We start from the raw sequence: 21,625 nt of genomic DNA on the forward strand, positions 1-21,625 counted from the left end.
GAACCAAACCTTCGCTAAGTGAAAGAGTGGGTTTGATAATAAAGTTGGCAGTGCCTCCACCCAGGACAGGGCCTTTGTAAACACAGGTTATTTACTTCCTGGGAAACTAACCAATAACCTGATCAAAGTACTAGGAAGCAGAGGAACTACTTCAACCAGTATATAACTTTAACCATAGATATACAGATGCACACCAATATGAAAATAATACCAGCTTTATATGAGAAAAGATTAATAATAGCACATACATCCAATGAATAGTACATACCTCCAGATGAAGGTTGCAGAAAGTCCAGTTGCAGGGCCCCTGAGGATGCTTGCAATGTAGTTTCCTTCTTTGTTTCAGAGATCTGAAGACAGGATCAGCGGTGAAAGTGAGATCCTACATCTTTTGTCCATTCAGCCTGGAATGCAGCTTCTCACCAGCAGAAACTGAGCTGTGGCACTGGAACTCAGTTCGCCTATGTACTCTGCACTTTATTCTCTAGTAGTTTCTAATCTGATATGCAACCGGACCTCTAACTACCTGAAGTGGAAATCAGATGTCTAACCTGGCTCTAGCCCAGGGTTTTTCAACCGGGGTGCCACAACACCTTGGGGTGCTGCAAACTCTCCCCAGGGGTGCCACAGCAAAATTACAGAAAACCCTGTACAGTCCAATGATTAAAGGTTTCCTGTGTTAACTTCTGTGTACAGGGAGAAGGGACAGTACATCTCATTCCTCCTCTGGGCTCTGTCCCCCTTCCTGCTGCTGTCTATACTGTTGCCGGCAAAACTGAAAGCTGTACAAGCCAGCCGCCAGCGTCCTACCAACTGATGACATCATTGGTTACTAAGGAAAGATCGGGCCGTGCACATAGCTCTCTGTTTTGTTGGCAATAGTACATATAACAGCAAGGAGGGGGAGAGAGCCCAGAGGAGGAACAGGATGTGCTCTCCCTGCTCCCTGTACAAAGAAGTTAACATAGGAAACCTTTAGCCCTGGTTTCCATTGATGCAGTGAGGAATTCGCAGCATTTTCAGTGCGAATTCCCCACTGCATCAGAATCACACCCTGTTCATGCAAATCGCTGTGGGTGTGTTTGTTAACAACACCCTGAAAGTGGTCTGCAAAACGCGGTGCTATGTGAAGAATCGGATCACATAGGCGTAAATACCTATGTGATCCGATTCTAATGTGGACCCAAAAAAGGGTCCTGCACATTTTTTGGTGCGAATACAGCCATACAAAATGTATGGTTCCGATCGCACCACACACAAATCGCGTGTGATTTGCACAGGAATGCGGTGAGGTTCCTGTGCGAATTACATGCAATATACCGAGCCGTACGTGAACCCTGGCTTAATCATCAGACTGTATCCAGGCTGTCTGTAAGTTTGATGTGATAAAGGTGGGGGAGGGGGGGGTTAGATCGGAGAATTTGTGCTAGAGGGGGAATTTTGCAGGTGAGATTTGCGGCATTTTGGAGGGGGGCTGGCGGGGGATATTTGTGGTAGGAGGAGGCATTTTGGAGGGTGGGTTTGTGCTACAAGGGGGGATTTGTGCTAGTTGAGGGGATGGGGGGGGGGGATTTGCAAACTACTGACCACTTAACTCTGCCTTAAAAACTACATTTTAGGGCTTTGTGACACCAGGTGCAGTGCGGTAACACGTGTTTTTGGGCACCAAGTGTGTTGCCTTTTGCAGTCGCACGCAGGTGCCATTAATTCTTAATTGCATCTGCTTGCATCCACCATTTGCATGCATGTTTTTGCCAACTAAAACGCATGGTACCGCAGTACCATGCATTTTGGTGGGGCTCAATTTAAAAATCATGTCAGCACCTTTTTGGCATGTTTCATTAGCATAGAGCAACCTAACTAAAAACACACTACAAGGGAACACACAAAAAAACCGCTCATGCTCGGATGCGCCTCCTTGTGTGAGCAAAATCTGACTGGTGTGCCCTGGGATTGTGCGCAATTCTTAAAGTGATACAAAACCTAAATAAACATTTTTTACCTTAATGCATTGCTTGCCTGTGCTCCCCTTTTCCTGTGTGAAGGGGGAAAGAGGGGAGAAGAGATCAGTGCTCTGCAAGGCTGCATCTCTTCTCCCCTCACTTCCTCTTCACACAGGGACTCGAACAGCAGCAGGAGCCATTGGCTCTTGCTGCTGTCAATCAAATGCGGGAAGAGGAAGTGGGGTGGAAGGGCTAAGTCTCATTGTGTGTGTCTATAGAGCATGGTTCTGTAAACAAGCACATTGGGAACGATTACACATTGTGTGTCCCCATAGCAAATGGCTTGCAGACACACAAAGAAGAGGAGGAGCCAGGATGGCTGACAGTGGACCTGAGAAGAGGGGGATCGGGGTGGCTCTGTGCAATATTTTTGCATAGAGCAGGTGAGTATAACATTTTTGTTATTTTAATAAAAAAAAAAAACAGCCTTTGGTAACACTTTAACCAATTGCCCTCCAGAGGATTTACCCTCCTTCCTGACCAGGCCATATTTTGCTATCCAGTGCTGCGTTACTTTAATTGCCATTTGCGCGCTCATGCAAAAGAAATGTATGTCCTTTTTCCCCACAAATGGAGCTTTCTTTTGGTGGTATTTGATCACCTCTGCGTTTTTTATTTTTTGTGATAGAAACAAAAAAAGTCTAATAAAAAAATGTAAAAAATCAAAATTGTGTAAATAAATTACGTGAAAGTTATAGCGTCTACAAATGGTGGTATATATAGTGGAATTTTAATTTTTTTATACTAGTAATGGCAGCGATCAGTGACTTATAGTGGGACTGTGGTGGGAACTGACTAACTGCCACTGCCATTCCCAGTGACACCAATACAGTGATCAGTGCTAATAAAAAGCACTGACACTATCTAATGGCACTTGGCAGAAAAGGGTTAATGTGGGGCAATCAAAGGGTTAACTGTGTGTGTTTAACTATGTGTGCTGTTTTACCTTGGAGACATGATGTTTTGTATTTCTCTGCTGTGCAGAGAAATACTAAACAGCATGTCCTTGCTGGCAGCAGAGAGACCTGTGGTGTTTACAACAGGTCTCTCCCCTGTTAGCTTTGCATGGCGATCGCCAGGTGCCAGCGGGGAATCTGCAGCTGGGACCCTGTGATTGACATGCCTGGCCACAAAGGCGGCGTGGGTATGGAGGCGTGCCTGCGCGTTCCCTACCCAGAAATGCAAAATCACGTATATCTACGTGATTTTGTGCAGCCCTGTAGCAGTAGTTCTACTATAGGGTGGCGGGAAAGCGGTTAAGGGTGCCTTGATTAAAAAAAGGTTGGAAAACACTGCTGTAGCCTATGCTGGTTATTGAGCCCTAAGCAAAATATATCTATAGAATCTCAGACCAGAAGGGACAGGGTTAACTAAAATAACAGGAGCTGTTTATAAACTCTATTGCAGTAAACAGGTTCACCTACTAATATCCTGGAAGGTGACAACTATGTACATACAGTAGAACAGACCTAGCTATTTGACACTGCGCCTGGGACATAACAATAGGACAGAGATACTCTGTCTGTCACAAGGATTCAGAAACACACTCAAGAAACTATGAGCAGCTGCAGTTAAACTATTAGAACAGAGGAATACTTTCATAATAGTCTCTTCTATCCTGAATTTAGCAGTGTAGAGCTATTTGTACACTCTTTGTGGCTACTGGGGTATGATGGCGCCACCTGTATAGTAATTAGGAGCAGAGTCCTTATAGTCTGTGTGATCAGGACAAGATCTCTAACAAGCGCTAGTGCCTCCACTCAATTGGGGCTTGTGGATAACAAGTGAAATCCCAACTGAGAAATGTATCATCCACATAGACAGTAATCCACACAGCAGTGTATATGAAAGTCCATGTATTGAAGAAATCACATTCAGTGAACCATCCAACATATCTTCCAAACAGGAACATTAAAGCATTAACAGTCTTGTTTGCATGTCTCAGTGAGAGGAGGCTGCAACACTTACAGTCTGAGCTCTCTCTCTCTCAGGAAAACCCACACTTCCTCCTTTTTTCATAAGTGCTCACTTTGATGACCTCATCTTCAGTGCCCAGAGAGCATAGCAGCCATATTGGAAAAGGGCAAAACAAACACTGCATAATAGAAGTATACACTGGAAAATGGGCAAATAAATGATCACATCACTACAGCAGCATGGACAGGACATGTGGCTGAGACTTTCTCTACCTCCACTTCCTCCTTCTGGGGTTTTTCAAAGTCCTGTCCTCCCAGAGACAGGAAGTGCATAAATAATTAAATATAACACTGTGATATTAGCAGCTAACAGCAGAGGGCAGCCAATCCCTACATGTGTTTTTTTTTTAGTTATAGTTTATTAGGTATATTTTTGTCATTTTAACAGATATATTTAACCACTTGCCCTGCTGAGCATTTACCCCCCTTCATGACTAGGCCATTTTTTTGTGTTGCAGCGCTGCCTTACTTTAACTGACAATTGCACGGGCATGTAACGCTGCACCCAAATGGACCCTGTCACAGTGTGAGGAAAGTACTGCCGAGAGCCGGCAATTGTCAGTGAAGGGATTGGCACTGATGATCAGTGCCACCCACCTGTGTCCATCAGTGCCACCCACCTGTGCCCTGCAGTGCCACCCACCTGTGCCCATCAGTGCCACCCACCTATGCCATGCAGTGCCACCCATCTGTGCCCATCAGTGCCACCCACCTGTGCCCATCAGATCCACCCACCTGTGCCCTGCAGTGCCACCCATCTGTGCCCATCAGTACCACCCACCTATGCCATGTAGTGCCACCCACCTGTGTCCATCAGTGCCACCCAGCTGTGCCCATCAGTGCCACCCACCTATGCCATGCAGTGCCACCCACCTATGCCATGCAGTGCCACCCTGCTGTGCCCATCAGTGCCGCCTATCAGTGCTGCCCATCAGAGCTGCCTATCAGTGCAGCATCATCAGTGGCGTCCATCAGTGCTGCCTATCAATGCAGCCTCATCAACGCACATCAGTGATGGAGAAAAATTACCTGTTTGCAAAATTTTATAATAGAAACAAAGAAAAACTTTTTTTTTTAAATGTTTTGCTCTTTTTTTGTTTATAGAAAAAAATAAAACACCCAGTGGCAAGTAAATACCACCAAAAGAAAGCTCTATTTGTGTGAAAAAAATGATAAAACTTTCATATGGGTACAATGTTGCATGACTGCTCAATTGTCATTCAAAGTGCGACAGCGCTGAGAGCTGAACATTGGCCTGGGCAGGAAGTAGGTATAAGTGCCCGGTAGGCAAGTGGTTAAACATGTCCAGTAAAAAAAATTAAATGTCATAAATTTAGGCCAAAATGTTTTCTGCGAGATGTCTTTGCTAGAAAAAATCCCAATACTTGTAAATTAATTGGTTTACGTGAAAGTTTTTTGATTGAAAAGATACTTTTATTGCAGAAGCATCAAAAACAACATGATACGTGTAATCGGGGTACATCTCACCCTGTACTGCGACGCAGCGCACCACATAGCAATACAGTTCCAAGCATACAATAAATACATTCAGAAATAAATACATTCGCTCAGCGGTATGATGCCTGACGTGATGTGCCGAGGATGAATCCCCAGACCACCACGTCATGCATAACGCCGCTTACCCCAAAAACTGTAACATTCTACTACACATTACGTTTCCTAACACTACTACTGCATGCACAAAAACGAAAGCCGGATATTACAATCAATCAATAGGCATCGGGTGTGTGTGGGGGGGGGGGGGGAGAAACACAGGTCCGAAGCTTTATTGAAAAGACAAAGACACGCAAGGGGGAGTAGGGGGAAGGGGGAAATCTTCAGACGTCCTCTTCCTCCTTAAAGTCCATCAAGGAATAGTCTCTGAGCAGACTGAGGATCAGTCTGCGGCAGTCCTCAATGGACATCCTCTCCCGCTGGTGGATGAGGCGCTTCCTGGCGCACCATAAAGCGTCCTTAAAGCAACACAGCACCCTCCAGGCGCTGTCAATGTCCTCCAGAGAGAAAGTTCCACAGAACAGTCCATTCAACACCCCAAAGTGAGTGATGGCTGTCTGTGGCACAAAGTCCTTGAGTTCAGGTTCCAGGGCCCCCAACAGGGCCTGAGCAAATGAGCACTCCCAGAAAACGTGGTAAGACGTTTCCTCATGGATGATGCAGAAGGGGCAGTGTCTGTATCTGCTCAGGTTCCTGGCATGCATAAATGTCCTGAGAGGCAACCCCCCTTGGATTGCCATCCATGCCAGGTCTTTGTGCCTGTTGGTAAGAATGTTGGAAGAAACATTCCTCCAGACCACCTTGCAGGTGTCTGAAGGCAGGCCTGGAACCGACTCCAAAATGTCGCTGGCTCGGATGAGCTTGTAGATTGTCTTTGGCTTCCACAAGTCAGGCTTGACTCCCTGCAGCCCTTGCTCCCTGATGAACTTGAAGGTGTCCAAGTAGTACCAAGGAGTGTCCCAGTTGTAGGGGATGGAACTATCCCAAGTGTCCCACCCCAGGGACCTCCAGAGAGGCAACAGGAAGAAGCGAGACATTGCGTTCCCGCCAGAGTCCATAGTCCGTCTTGGCAAAGTTCTGCGGATGCAGTTGCAAGCAAAGAACACCCTCAGCTGGGTGGCGATGTCGGGCACGCCCTTACCGCCCTTGAGGGGTTCCTTGAACATGACTGCCCGCTTCACTCTGTCCATCTTGGAGCCCCAGATGAAGTGAAACACCGCCCTGGTGATGGCCTTGCAGGTGTTGACCCGAGGGGGCCAGGCCTGGGCGAGGTACTGCAACACAGGGAGAATCTCGCTGCGGAGTACCAGTGTCTTCCCTTCGATGGTGACGTGAAAGTTATAGCATTTACAAATGGCGATATAGATAATGAGATTTTTTTTTCTACTAGTAATGGTGGCGATCAGCGACTTTTGGCGGGACTGCGACTGGGGGGGAACTAACTTGGTGTCACTGACACCCCAGTGACACCAATGCATAGAATGTATATTATATAGTGCGCACTTATTGGAGCCCAACCTCTGTAGCTGTAGAATAAAGGTGCCAGATGGATATCAGGGATGGATGGATGGGAGCATTAACTCTGAGGCAGCTCTTCTTAGAGTGGAAGCAAGGCTCTAATGCAATAACAAGAAATAGAGAGGAAGGCGCCTCTAAGTGCAGTATTGACAATTTATTTAGTAAACAATGGATAAATTGCACTTATAAGATAAATAGTTAGCCCCTTCACCTCCTACATCCGACTCTGCTCTCCTAGCTTCATTTTAATGCACAGGCACATCCTGGACTCTACTTCCTGATCCTATAGACAGAGTTTGCTGCTGGACGGCTGGCTGTCCCACCTGGATCTAATTACCACACAATGAGTCTTTTTAACTATTTATCTTGTAAGTGCAATTTATCCATTGTTTACTAAATAAATTGTCAATACTGCACTTAGAGGCGCCTTCCTCTCTTTTTCTTGTTACACCAATGCAGTGACCAGTGCTAAAAAAAAGCACTGACACTGTACTAATGGCACTGGGCAGGAAGGGATTAATGTGAGGGGCGATCAAAGGGTTAACTGTGTGCTGTGTGTGTTTTACTAGGAGGCGGGGGGGTGTTCTTCACTGTAAGCACACTGATCGGGATGGCAGTACTGTCAACAGCCATCCCAAGCAGTGTGCTCGAGCTGAGAGGGAGGAAGATTGTAAACAAAACAATCTTCCTCCCTGTCAGAGATGCTTGGTAATCACCTGGCGCCGGAGAGTAATTACTGGCCGGGATCCAGTGATTGACATCCGCGCAAATGGCGCCCCCTACCCGGAAATGCAAAATGACGTATATATACATGATTCTGTGCACGGGTGCCGCCCTTTGGCAGTATATCTGCTATAGGGTGGTCCTTAAGCGGTTAATGACTTCCTGTAAAGGAAATAATACTTTAATAAGGGTTGTAAACCATTTAAACAGTGGTATTTACAGTGTTTATCTTTAGAGACATTTCAGCAAGACGTAACTTCCATTGTGTGTGTTCAAGCCTAAAATCTCTATAAAAAATACAGTTTGCATTTTCTGGTGATTTATTAATGATATAACAAAAGTGGACATGCTGAATGCTATGTATAGAACAGGTCTCCATTACCCTCATAAATCCAGTAAAGCATTATTTTATATACCAGTCAGAATATTCTCAAATATAATACTACTTGTTTATTCCATGGAAAACTGAATTCATCTCAAGCAATGGGAACCACTCAGAGGTCCATCAGATATAAATATGGGGTTAACTAGGTCTTTTTGGCTTGCAATAGAAGAAACATACCAAGCAGCTGTCAGACCGCTTTCACAGTGATTTATGGCAGTTTTAGGATATACTAAACAAGGAATAGAAATGAGCATGTGAACGCTCCACTCATCAAATGGTCATTTTATATTCTGTTCTAGAAATACAACTACTAAACTAAACTTATTAACAGATAGTAGGCATCACAAGATTGCAGATCTTACTTTCTTTGATACAGTTGGGGCTCTTTCAGATGGGCAGTCATTATTACCACTCTCTGAAAAGTGATCTGCAGTGGATTGCTATTCAGAGGGTAGTAGAGCCAGACATTCAGGAGGCGATCATCTTCTGAATGTCTCCTTTTCTTAAAAAAATCCCATTCAAACTCTGCAAGCCGAGTTAAAATTGCCACAGCCATGAAGTAAAACATTGTGGTTGCGGCATTTGTACAGCTCCATCGGGGGTTGGGGGGGGCAGGTAAAATGTGTCTCAGTTGCCTTGTTTTTAGCATCCTCTGGCCTATGTGGGCAAAAGTGCCTATGTGGGGAGGCTTTGGACTTGAGTTGATGGAATTAATTTGACATCAGTTGAAGACGTTTCAGAATTAATTGACAGGTGCGTTTGATCTCCAGTTGATGTGCTTCAAGTGGGTTTTGCATTTCCATTGACTTGCATGGGTATGCAAACTCCATTCGAAGTTAAAGCGTTATTAAACCCAAAACCAAGAATGTAATTTATCACAGCTTACCAATCTTTAGATGTAGCTTTATTTGGTTTTTTCCCTCTGTTTTCACCTTGTGATCTGGCCAGTAACACACTTCCTGTATTAGTGAGTCAGTGTGGAGGGGAGTATTTAATGTATTAGCAGATTTAAAAACAGTAACTAATTGAAGCTAAACTTCAGCTCACACTTTATAGTTAGTTACAGCAATCCGTTTTTATCTTTTTGGGATAAAGGTTTTACATGAATAATTCAAGAGCATTTTAACCCTGCCATTGTTAAATGGTCTGTCTCATCCCTGTAAACTGATACATTCTGCCAGAGAGTTTGAGCTTTTATAAAACAACAGATTTGCTGGCTGTTTTACCAGATGAAAATAGAAGAAAGGAAGCCTAAAAGAAAACAAATGCAGCCATCACATCTAAGAATTGGTGAGCTGCAATACCGATTAATCTAAAGTGGATCTAAAGTCACCTAGACAACAATGTTTTACTTTGCCCCCCGCTGACTTCCACAAATACTAAAACATTGTTACTGGTGCGTTTCACTTCACTTACGGGTTTCCAGCCTAGGCTAGACCCTGATGCTACATCACAATTTTTTTTCCTAGTACAGATTTACTTTGTATGGCACAGAATTTGGTGGATCCTGGTAACATACCAGTGCACTTGAAAATAAGTGTGGACATTCCTGGCAGCCTTTGGTACCCTTGATAGTTTTTAATTTTGGGACCACTCTGATTTAAAGAAAAAGTATAGCCAAAGCTTTTTTTTTATACTTTTCCCATGGATCACAGTAGTACAGTTTGTCCAGACTCTGAAATGATCCTGACCGTATGGTTGGAATCCATCCAAATGCCTGAACAGACAGCTGTCTCAGTCTCTCAGCGTGGCACTGAGAGCCTGAGCCAGACACTCCCGCCCCCACCCCAGCCCAGCGCTGCAGTAAGAGCTGGAGGAGCAGCTTTCTGTAGCCTGAAGACTGAGAGTTGAGCGATCAGTGGTGTTTATTCCCTCAGTTCTCGGTCTTAGAGATGGCAGGGAACAGATGCATCCACCTTTTTTTTTAATGAAACACTTTTCTTTTAAAGCAGAGCTCCATGCAAAAGGGAAGTTCCACTTTAAGGCTTTGTCCCCCGCTCCCCATTAAGGATTGGCACCTTTGGGGAGTGGGGGGATACCCTAATTTGATGGGTACCCGCTCCCACTTCTGGTGCGATTGCCTAGGCAATCGGAAGCGGAAGTTGTCCTCTCCCCCTCTCCTTTCCCATAGCCTTCTGAGACACGTGACAGGTTCCAGAAGACTACGGGATCATTCACAAAGCCGCAAGCTGTTACAGCTGGGTGTCCACACTGAAGATGCCAGCGCCGAGGAGACAGGACGGTCGGTCAACCCAGCCGGTGTGAGGACACTGCGGGATCGAGAGAGAGGTGAGTGTCCATTTTTTAAAAGTCAGCAGCTACAGTTTTTGTAGCTGCTGACTTTTATTTTTTTTTTAACTCTCACTGGAACTCCGCTTTAAACTGCTGACTAACAGATAAAATAACTGTTGTAGCTGTAACTAGGAGTACAGTGCCACAACCTGCAATATCCAGCAGAATTAATCAGATTTGTGAGAGGTTAAGGATAGGTAGCCAAAAATGAGCCAAAGAGGGTAGAGTATGATTTTTTTATTATTTTTTTATTTTTTTTTAGTAACTGTATTATGAATGAAATGTGTAGGGTGAAATTGCTGACTTTCTTGCCAGTTACCTGGTTGTTCTGCTGATTTAAGGGCTTTAGTAGTTTCTGAGCTGTTGACTGGAAACAAGTGTGAAGATCAGATGAGGCCTAATAAAGTCAGAGGCCCTTATCAACAAAGCTGTTCAGGCTTAAGCCTAGTACACATAATCAGAAAATCAGACGAAAAATACCACTTTTGGAGCGATATTCTGATCACTGGTACACAACTTTTCATAGCCGATCAGGACAGTTTATGCAAAATAATCCAAGGGAACAAGCATGATTTTTTTTCTTGTACAATAACAGAAAAACAGTTTTCTGTTTAGTCTGTACAGTATTCATCTGTAAGAAATCAAGTGACCAAGACTGCGCATGCTCGTAAATGAAAAAATATATTACAACACAATACATCACATCATTGCTGGAAGTTGTATTCTTTGTTAAAGTGGTTCTAAAGCCTTCTCTGTGCAGCATCGCCCTCAGCCCCACCCTAATAGTCACCTAAGCCTCGGCTATCCCAAGACTCCCTCTCCTCATTGGCTGAGACAGAAGCAGGAACCATTGGCTCCCACTGCTGTCAATCACAGCCTGTGAGCCAGTGAGAAGAGAGAGGGGATGGGGCCCAGCCACATCTACACACGGAGCAGCTGCTTGCTGTGGGGATACCCAACTGGAGGGAGGGGCCAGGAGTTCCAGTGGGGGACTTGAGAAGAGGAGAATCCAGGCTGCTCTGTGCAAAACCACTGCACAGAGCAGGTACATATAGACATGTTTGTTATTAAAAGAAAAAAATCCTTTAGAATCACTTTAACTGTTGTAATTTTAGTGACCTATTCATTTTCAATATGAGACCAGCATGCAAAAAAACAAAAAAACAAAATGGATGATCATTCAGTTGATGTTCTCATCATGATCACCAGGCTTTAGTAGCTCAAAGTGTTTTAACAAAGAGAGTCAGCATGTACTTCTCATAATAGTATGGCTCTGATGAAGAGGGTTCTGCCCTTGAAATGTGTAAGCCTCACTCCTAGCTGATCATTTTAGTATTGCCATTGGATTGGTTATTGAATTTTATTGATGTACCTGATTATACTTAACTTTGTGAGTATATTGGAATTCTTTATATTTTTATTAAATATATATAGAAAACCCTCAGCGCTATGGAGCTCCTAAAAAACTTGTGCAACTAGCATATAATGTGTTGCCACATGTACAACATAAATAAACAAATAGAAAAATGCAGCGCAACAATATATATACAAAATATAGTGCTAAACAATAAATACGTGCAAAAACAAACTATGCTTGTGAAAATCGTGTGCTATACCAGACTTCTAATCAATACATACATATAGGACTCCATAAACTGCACATAACCAGTGCTCTAAATGAATTGTGCACACAAATAACGAATAATTGTCCTTAATAGTGAACTGTCCCTTTATATTTTAAATATCAGCACGTGGACTTGTGTGGTATATATCCCATAAATCGTGTTCCACACACACCAATTATAAGTGTCACTGGAATATAGTCTCAACAAATTGGTGAACCGTCCCTTTAAATCCGCTATACTTCAAATAGACCAGTGTAACACACTACTGTGTACATGTGTACAGTGCTTTTGTGTCACCCCTTAGTGCTCATCCACTTCCAACACTCACCACAACGCTCACCAACAGGTTTGACCCGTAATGACAGGTCAAACTACGCTTTCCCCTTTAACCCAGGAGGGGATACTGGTGCTTAGATCTTCACCACCATTAGCCAGCTCTTTTAAACATCTCCAGATCGCTCCACATCCATGTGAGAAAAATGATCCATATTGGCACTCAAAATAGCTTTTATTTAAATCAATCTAGTAAAACTCACATTAAAATATGTCCTCCTGGGACACTACAGGGTTATAAACTCACTATATGGTGTTTGCTGTAAGAAGTGTGCAGAAATCCCTTATCCAAAATGGCAGCACATGCACTTCCGGTTTACAGCCTGACATCCTCAGCGCACCCTTAAATAGTTTTTATGGTAATGTATGAGGCCGTTGCAGCCTCTCTTTTATTCATGTTTTACGTGGAAGTTATGGTTATTCAGTTGTTGGCAGGTTTCATCATTTTGATTGAATCACACATCAATCTGATAATAATATCAAACTGTGTATGGCCACCAGCAGATGCTCTAGCAGATTTAGAATTGACTAACAAATTAAAGGTAAACTCCAGCTAACACTTTATAAGCAGTTACATCAACAGTTTTCTTTTCCTTTTGGGATAAAGGTTTTATACCAATGAATAAAAGCTGACCATTGTAGCAACCCCTGTCAGTGGTAAATGGTTTGCCTCAATCCTCTAACTGCCTATTTTTCTGGATGACATGGTCTGACCAGCGACGTACTCGTACATCACTGGACTTTGACTGGTTATACTGGGATGATACCTGCAGCTGCAGGCATTATCCTGGTATTCTTTTTTTGAACCAGCAGTCGGCTTAACTGTAAAAGCAATCCTAGTGGCTAATTAGCCACTGGATTGCTTTTACAAGCAGTTTGAGGGGACATCCCCTCTCCTGTCACTGTCCGCGACTCTCGGGCTATCGCGTCCTACCAGGAAACCTGAGAGTGCAGCCGGCGGTTCCGCCAGTTGACCATAGAGACAATCGGAGACTGGAATGGCTCCAAACATCTGTATGGTTTCAGAAACCGGAAGCGATGTGCATTTTATCACTTCCAGTTTTGCGGTTGTAAACGAACCCTTGGAATGATTTGAAGCTTTTAAGGGCAGAGAAGAGCTCTGGTGTCTAATAGACCCCAGAATCTCTCAGTAAAGAGTACCTGTCACAGCCTATTAACCACTTCCCCGCTGCCCTATAGCAGAAATACTGCTACAGGGCGGCAGGGGTGCGCAAAATCACGTGATTTATGTGATTTTGCATTTCTGGGTAGGGGACGCCCTACCCGCACCACCATTCGTGGCCGTTGCTGTCAATCACCAGGTCCCGGCCAGTAATTACCCACTGGTGCCCAGCGATTACCGAGGATCTCCAATGGGGAGGAGGGCTGCTTTGTTTACTAACAGTCCTACTTCCTGTCAGCTCGGGCATACTGCTTTGGATGGCTGTGCACAGCCCCCTATGTAAAATACTCCCAGCACACAGTTAACCCTTTGATCGCCCCTCATGTTAACCTCTTCCTACCCAGTGCCATTAGTACAGTGTCAATGCTTTTTTTTTAGCACTGATCAGTGTATTGGTGTCATTGGGGATGTCAGTGAGACCAAGTCAGTTCCCCCTAGTGTCACAATGCCCGCTGCAGTCCCGCTATAAGTCAATGAAAAAAAAAATCCATTATATATACCGCTATAACTTTCACGTAACCCAATTAATTTACACATATTGGGATTTTTTTTTAGCAACGATATGTAGCAGAATACATTTTGGCCTAAATTTATGACAAAATTAGATTTTTAAATTTTTTTTTACTGGACATGTTTAATATCAAAAAGTAAAAAATATAGTTTTTTTCTCAAAATTGTCGGTCTTTATTTTTCTATAGTGCAAAAAATAAAAACCGCACAGGTAAATCCTCAGGAGGGCAAGTGACTATTATTATACAGGATTTATATAGCGCCAACAATTTGCTCAGCACTTTACAATATAACGGGAGACAATACAGCAACAATACAGTTCAATACAAGAGGGAAAGGAGGACCTGATCCTGGGAGCTTACAATCTAGGAGATCAACCATTTCAATACCGGGCAATTTTACACCTTCCTGCCTAGGCCATTTTTCAGGATTCAGCGCTTTCACAATTTGAATGACAATTGCGCGGTCATACAACATTGTACCCAAACTAAAATGTTATCATTTTCTTCACACAACTAGAGCTTTCTTTTGGTGGTATTTAATCACCGCTGGGGTTTTTATTTTTTGCTAAATTAACAAAAAAAGACCAAAAATTTGGAAAAAAAACATGTTTTTCTTTGTTTCTGTTATAAAAGTTTACAAATAAATAATTGTTCTTCATAAATTTAGGCCAAGATGTATTGTGCTACATGTCTTTGGTGAAAATAACCCAAATTAGGATGTATTATTTAGTTTGGAGGAAAGTTATAGAGTTCACAAACTATGGTATAGATCTGAAAATTGATCAATCCTGAAGTACTGACGGCCAATCTAATTTCTTGAGGTCCAGGAATGTCAGAATAGTACAGATATCCCCCAAATTACCCCTTTTTGCAGAGTAGACAGTCCGACGTACTTCATAAGAGGCATGGCGAGTTTTTTGAAGTTGTATTTTTTTGTCATAATTTTTTCGAAAAATGAAAAAATTAAAAATATTTTCACTATTTTTTTTTTTTTACATACTGTCACCAGTGCAGTACAGCATCATCATATAACTGGCATGGCGGTGAACAGGGACACTGACTGATGACAGTATGAAAAAAAAAATATATATATATTAATTTTTTATTACATTTTTTTTTTTTTTAAGATTTTTTTTTCATATTTTAATATGACCATAGTACAATGTTACCATAGTAACATTGTACTACTTTGGGGAAGTGCTCAGTATTTTTTTTTTTTTACACAATTTGCTTATAGCAAAGAATTACCGTATTTTTCGCTCCATAAGACGCACTTTTTTCCCCCCAAAAAAGGGGGGAAAATGTCAGTGCGTCTTATGGAGCGAATATAAAGCGGCCGGTCCGGTATTTCTGCCGCCACCATGTCAGAATACCGGGCCGGCCGCTCAGCTCTTCTCTCCTGCAGGGCCTTACCTGTTCCTCGCTCCAGCGCTGCACAGTCTTCCCGCGCTGGCTTCTGTGACAGCCGGGTGCCCACTGCGCATGTGCTGCGCTTTGTGAATGATCCGGTGTCTTCTGGGACACATGACAGGTCCCAGAAGGCGCCGGGCCATTCACAAAGCGCAGCGCTTCTCGCGCATGCGCAGTGGGCACCCGGCTGTCACAGAAGCCGGCCCGGGAAGAAGGAAGGAAGGACAACTCCGCGGAAGTGGGAGCGGGTACCTGTCAAATTCAGGTACCCGCTCCCCCTCCCTCCCCAAAGGTCAGCAGTCTCTGGTCATTCCCTGCACTGTCTGCAGTCTCTGGTCATTCCCTGCACTGTCTGCAGTCTCTGGTCATTCCCTGCACTGTCTGCAGTCTCTGGTCATTCCCTGCACTGTCTGCAGTCTCTGGTCATCCCCTGTACTGTGTCCGCAGTCTCTGGTCATCCCCTGCACTGTGTCCGCAGTCTCTGGTCATCCCCTGCACTGTGTCTGCAGTCTCTGGTCATCTCTTGCACTGTGTTTGCAGTCTCTGGTCATCTCTTGCACTGTGTCCGCAGTCTCTGGTCATCTCCTGCACTGTGTCCGCAGTCTCTGGTCATCTCCTGCACTGTGTCCGCAGTCTCTGGTCATTCCCTGCACTGTCTGCAGTCTCTGGTCATTCCCTGCACTGTCTGCAGTCTCTGGTCATCTCCTGTACTATGTCCGCAGTCTCTGGTCATCCCCTGTACTGTGTCCGCAGTCTCTGGTCATCCCCTGTACTGTGTCCGCAGTCTCTGGTCATCCCCTGTACTGTGTCCGCAGTCTCTGGTCATCTCCTGTACTGTGTCCGCAGTCTCTGGTAATTCCCTGCACTGTCTGCAGTCTCTGGTCATCTCCTGTACTATGTCCGCAGTCTCTGGTCATCTCCTGTACTGTGTCCGCAGTCTCTGGTCATCTCATGTACTGTGTCCGCAGTCTCTGGTCATCTCCTGTACTGTGTCCGCAGTCTCTGGTCATCTCCTGTACTGTGTCCGCAGTCTCTGGTCATCTCCTGTACTATGTCCACAGTCTCTGGTCATCTCCTGTACTGTGTCCGCAGTCTCTGGTCATTCCCTGCACTGTCTGCAGTCTCTGGTCATCCCCTGTACTGTGTCTGCAGTCCATTGGTTCAGAATATATTTTTTTTCTTGTTTTTCCTCCTCTAAAACCTAGGTGCGTCTTATGGTCAGGTGCGTCTTATGGAGCGAAAAATACGGTACTTTGCTATAAGCAAGCATTTACCTGAATGACATTGATTCATTCAGGGTTTTTTTTTTTTTGTGCTTAGCTGTGATTTGGCCACAGCTTATCACATGACATGTGCATGTGACCTGCTGTGACCATTCACAGCTAGGCACTAGTATACAATGGATGGCATGAATGAAGCCATCCATTGTATACAACTGTCATGTGACCTGCTGTGATTGGTCACAGCAGGTCACATGGTACCGGCAACGGGGGCCGGTACTCAGATCTGTCATCAGCCGTGTCCAAGGTACACGGCCGGTGACAGATCGCGCCACTGCACGGCTTTGCAACCGCGCGAACTGCGCATGTGCGGGAGGACGCCAAATGGCGTACACCCCGGAAAGCTAAAGCATTTTTGTGGCCACCAAATGGCTATAGGCCGGGCGGCTAATGGTTAAAGGAAGGCGAACTCACACGTTGGTCCCACACGCATACGTAAACAGCGATCACACCACACATGAAAATTCAAAACAATGTATTTTTTCCAAAAAAAATCCATTTGAAAATCCATTGTGTGAATTCTGTGTAACAAACAATTGAAACACTCATCATTTTATTCTTTAGGGCCTCTAGGGCTGCTAGCTAATGTTTGGGGGTTCTAAGTAATTTTCTGGCAAAAAATACAGATTTTTACAAGTAAACAAAATGTGTCAGAAAAGTCCTGGTCTTTGAGTGGTTATAGGATGTTGAAAAATTACTTAGCCTCCATGCACACTGGGCGTTTTAATAACGCTGGTAGCGTTAGCTGTGTAAAGTTGCTTTAAAAACTGTTTTTCAACATTTTTTAGCATCTTTCCATTAGTGTTTAGCTGTGTTTTTCCACGTTTGCATTTTTTAGTGTTTTTTTTACACACAGAAAAACATTTTTTTGCTCAAATAAAGCCCCAAAATGGTGTTTCACTGTGTTTTACTGCGTTTTTCTGCGTTAGAGCGTTTTTAGAGCTAAAAAACTCCTCTAGAAATCCACTAAATCAGTTTTTTTTTCAAGCCAAAAAAACACCACTGCCAAAAAACGCTGATTAACCACTTGCCTACTGGGCACTTATACCCCTTCCTGCCCAGGCCAATTTTTAGCTTTCAGCACTGTCACACTTTCAATGACAATTGTACTCATATGAAATTTTTATCATTTTTTCACACAAAAAGAGTTTTCTTTTGGTGGTATTTACTCGCCGCTGGGTGTTTTATTTTTTGCACTATAAACGAAAAAAGAGCAAAAAAAAAAAAGTTTTTCTTTGTATCTATTATAACTAGAGATGAGCGAATCGAACATGACGAAGTGGAATTCGTTCCGAAGATTTGGAAAAATTCGATTCGCGCCGAATCCGAAGATTAGCACACTTCGGATGCACGAATCAAATTTTCCAAAAAATGGCGGCGACATGTGTGGCGACGGAGCGGGGATCTCTGGGAAGGCGCGCAGACAAGGCGCGCTGACCCATAATGCATTCATTCATGACATGTGATCGCATTAGCCAATCAGCAGCCAGCCAGCCAGCACTGTGTAATGGTGGAGCTATAAATCGCGGCCATCTTAGAATTCTCCATTAGCCTCCGGTCATTCAAGAGAGACAGACCTGTGTGTATGAAGGGACAGAGTTAGGGCCACAGAGACTTTAGGGCCACAGAATCGTTACTCAGGGACACAGAATTGTTACTCAGGGACACAGAATTGTTACTCAGGGACACAGAATTGTTACTCAGGGACACAGAATCGTTACTCAGGGACACAGAATCGTTACTCAGGGACACAGAATTGTTACTCAGGGACACAGAATCGTTACTCAGTGACACAGAATCGTTACTCAGGGACACAGAATCGTTACTTAGGGCCACAGCTATCAAAGAATCGAAAATTTAAAGTGACATACACCCTTTTTTTTTTTGGTGGCTGTCGTGCACAGTTGGTGCTGCAGTTTGCCAATTGTGCAAAATAAACTGACTTTCTGCTTCACAACCACTATTGTACATTCAAAGAGTTAAATCCATTTACACGCCGGCTGGCAGTAATATTTTTTGGGTGATTAGTGCATTCCAGTGACACAAACGTACAGTTTCCAGCCAACGGCAAGCTGCAATTGACCGATTGTGTACAATAAACTGACTTTCTGCTTCACAACCACTATTGTACGTTCAAAGAGTTAGATCCATTTACACGCCGGGTGGCTGTAATTTTTTTTTTGGTGATTAGTGCATTCCAGTGACATAAATGTACAGTTTCCAGCCAACGGCAAGCTGCAATTGACCGATTGTGCTAAATAAACTGACTTTCTGCTTCACAACCACTATTGTACGTTCAAAGAGTTAAATCCATTTACACGCCGGCTGGCGGTAATATTTTTTGGGTGATTAGTGCATTCCAGTGACACAAACGTACAGTTTCCAGCCAACGGCAAGCTGCAATTGACCGATTGTGTACAATAAACTGACTTTCTGCTTCACAACCACTATTGTACGTTCAAAGAGTTAGATCCATTTACACGCCGGGTGGCGGTAATATTTTTTGGGTAATTAGTGCATTCCAGTGACATAAACGTACAGTTTACAGCCAACGGCAAGCTGCAATTGACCGATTGTGCTAAATAAACTGACTTTCTGCTTCACAACCACTATTGTACGTTCAAAGAGTTAAATCCATTTACACGCCGGCTGGCGGTAATATTTTTTGGGTGATTAGTGCATTCCAGTGACCTAAACGTACAGTTTCCAGCCAACGGCAAGCTGCAATTGACCGATTGTGTACAATAAACTGACTTTCTGCTTCACAACCACTATTGTACGTTCAAAGAGTTAAATCCATATACACGCCGGGTGGCGGTAATATTTTTTGGGTGATTAGTGCATTCCAGTGACAGAAACGTACAGTTTCCAGCCAACGGCAAGCTGCAATTGACCGATTGTGTACAATAAACTGACTTTCTGCTTCACAACCACTATTGTACGTTCAAAGAGTTAGATCCATTTACACGCCGGGTGGCAGTAATATTTTTTGGGTGATTAGTGCATTCCAGTGACATAAACGTACAGTTTCCAGCCAACGGCAAGCTGCAATTGACCGATTGTGTACAATAAACTGACTTTCTGCTTCACAACCACTATTGTACGTTCAAAGAGTTAAATCCATATACACGCCGGGTGGCGGTAATATTTTTTGGGTGATTAGTGCATTCCAGTGACATAAACGTACAGTTTACAGCCAACGGCAAGCTGCAATTGACCGATTGTGCTAAATAAACTGACTTTCTGCTTCACAACCACTATTGTACGTTCAAAGAGTTAAATCCGGTTTTATTTTTGGGGTGCTTATTGAATTAAAGAGTATGTCAGACAACACGCAGAGGAGTGGCAGAGGAGGCAATGTTTCAGGAGCGAGCAGACGTGGCAGCAGAGGAAGGGGTCGAGGCAGCACTAGTCGCAGCCAGAGGCCAGTGCTCCCGGTGTCATCCAGCGGTCGTGTCTCCACCGACAACCCTGCCGTCATCGATTGGTTGACTCGGTCGTCTTCCTCTTCCCAGGTCACCTCTGACACCTACAGCCAACGGTCGGTGGGTACGTCAGACACAACCGTTAGTTGGCATGGCCCGGGAGCAAGCCCACTGAAATCACGTGTCCTCTACCTGCCCCTGTCCTTTGGTGTTCCCTCACCAAGCGAAGTATCGCATGCTGTGGGCTCAGCCCCACTGTACAGTGAGGAAGAGCTAACAGAGGGCGGTCAGGAACGGGGGGAGACATCCGCCTCTTCAGCAGCCAGGCGAAGAAGTACTGGCGAGGAGAGTGGCTCGGTAGCCGGTCTAGAGACAGGTCTGTCTCCTGACCCACACGCAGCCGAGGGGGCTAGTAGTGACGCGGAGACCCTAATTGATGATGATGAGGCTGATCGCACTTGGCAGCCTCGTCGTCATCAGGCTATTGCTTCCGCATCATCAGGAGAAGAGGGTGGCAGCTTGGCAGCGAGAAAAACAGTCGGTGGGTTGCCCAGGAGGCAGCAGGGTCGCAGCAGTGTCAGTGGAGCCAAACGGCCACGGAGTAGAGCACCAGCTCCACTGCAGCCTACCACCACGGCCAGTAGTGGTGCCGGTGTGCACGGAGGAAGTAGCAGTCAGCCAGTGAGGAGTAGCGGGGGCAAAGTTTCCTACTCGGCGGTGTGGCAATTTTTCGTCAAGCCGCCCGAGGAAGTAAACGTAGCCGTATGTCGACTATGTGGCCAGAAAGTCAAGCGTGGCCAGGGGGCCAATGTTGGGACTACAGCGTTGCGTCAGCATATGCAGCGTCGCCATTTGGTGGCCTGGGAAAACCGTGATAAAGATACGGCGGTTCTGCCTGCCCCAGCCCCCGCTCCATCACCCGCTCCGTTACTTGCTCCGTCACCCGACGTCAATCGCCCTCTATCAGCCAGTCAAGGCTCCAACACCTCTGCTGAGGGGAGTTGTCGCTCGTTGGCATCTTCCGCTCGTTCAGATGCTCCTTCTCCTGCTACTCCTCTTCACGGATTCCGTCAGCAGTCTTTCTTGGAATCCGTTTCCAAGAGACAACAGTTTGCGAGCACGCACCCGACGGTGCAGAAGCTGAACGTCCTCCTGTCCAAGTTGCTGGTGCTGCAGTCCCTCCCTTTCCAAGTGGTGGACTCAGCACCTTTCCGAGAAATGATGGCTTGTGCCGAGCCACGGTGGAGAGTGCCAAGCCGTCATTTCTTCGCCAAAAAGGCAGTGCCAGCCCTGCATTCACATGTAGAAGAGATGGTGGGCCAGTCTTTGAGCATGTTGGTCTCTGCCAAAGTGCACGGCAGCGCCGACGTGTGGAGCTGTAACTACGGTCAGGGACAGTACATGTCATTTACGGCCCACTGGGTGAACGTGCTGCTGGCACAGCC

At 44.8% G+C, this 21,625-nt stretch overlaps 1 protein-coding gene across 1 annotated transcript in view; it reads left to right on the forward strand.

Annotated features, from left to right (window-relative positions):
• The window catches only part of PHEX (phosphate regulating endopeptidase X-linked), a 287,172-nt gene that overhangs the window by 15,300 nt on the left and 250,247 nt on the right, over nucleotides 1-21,625 (forward strand). The gene's annotated exons all lie outside the window — the stretch shown is intronic.

This window comes from Staurois parvus, unplaced genomic scaffold (genome assembly GCF_062004578.1).
Source record: "Staurois parvus isolate SC_StPar_1 unplaced genomic scaffold, SC_StPar_1.0 ptg000884l, whole genome shotgun sequence".
NCBI classification, from domain to species: Eukaryota; Metazoa; Chordata; class Amphibia; order Anura; family Ranidae; genus Staurois; species Staurois parvus.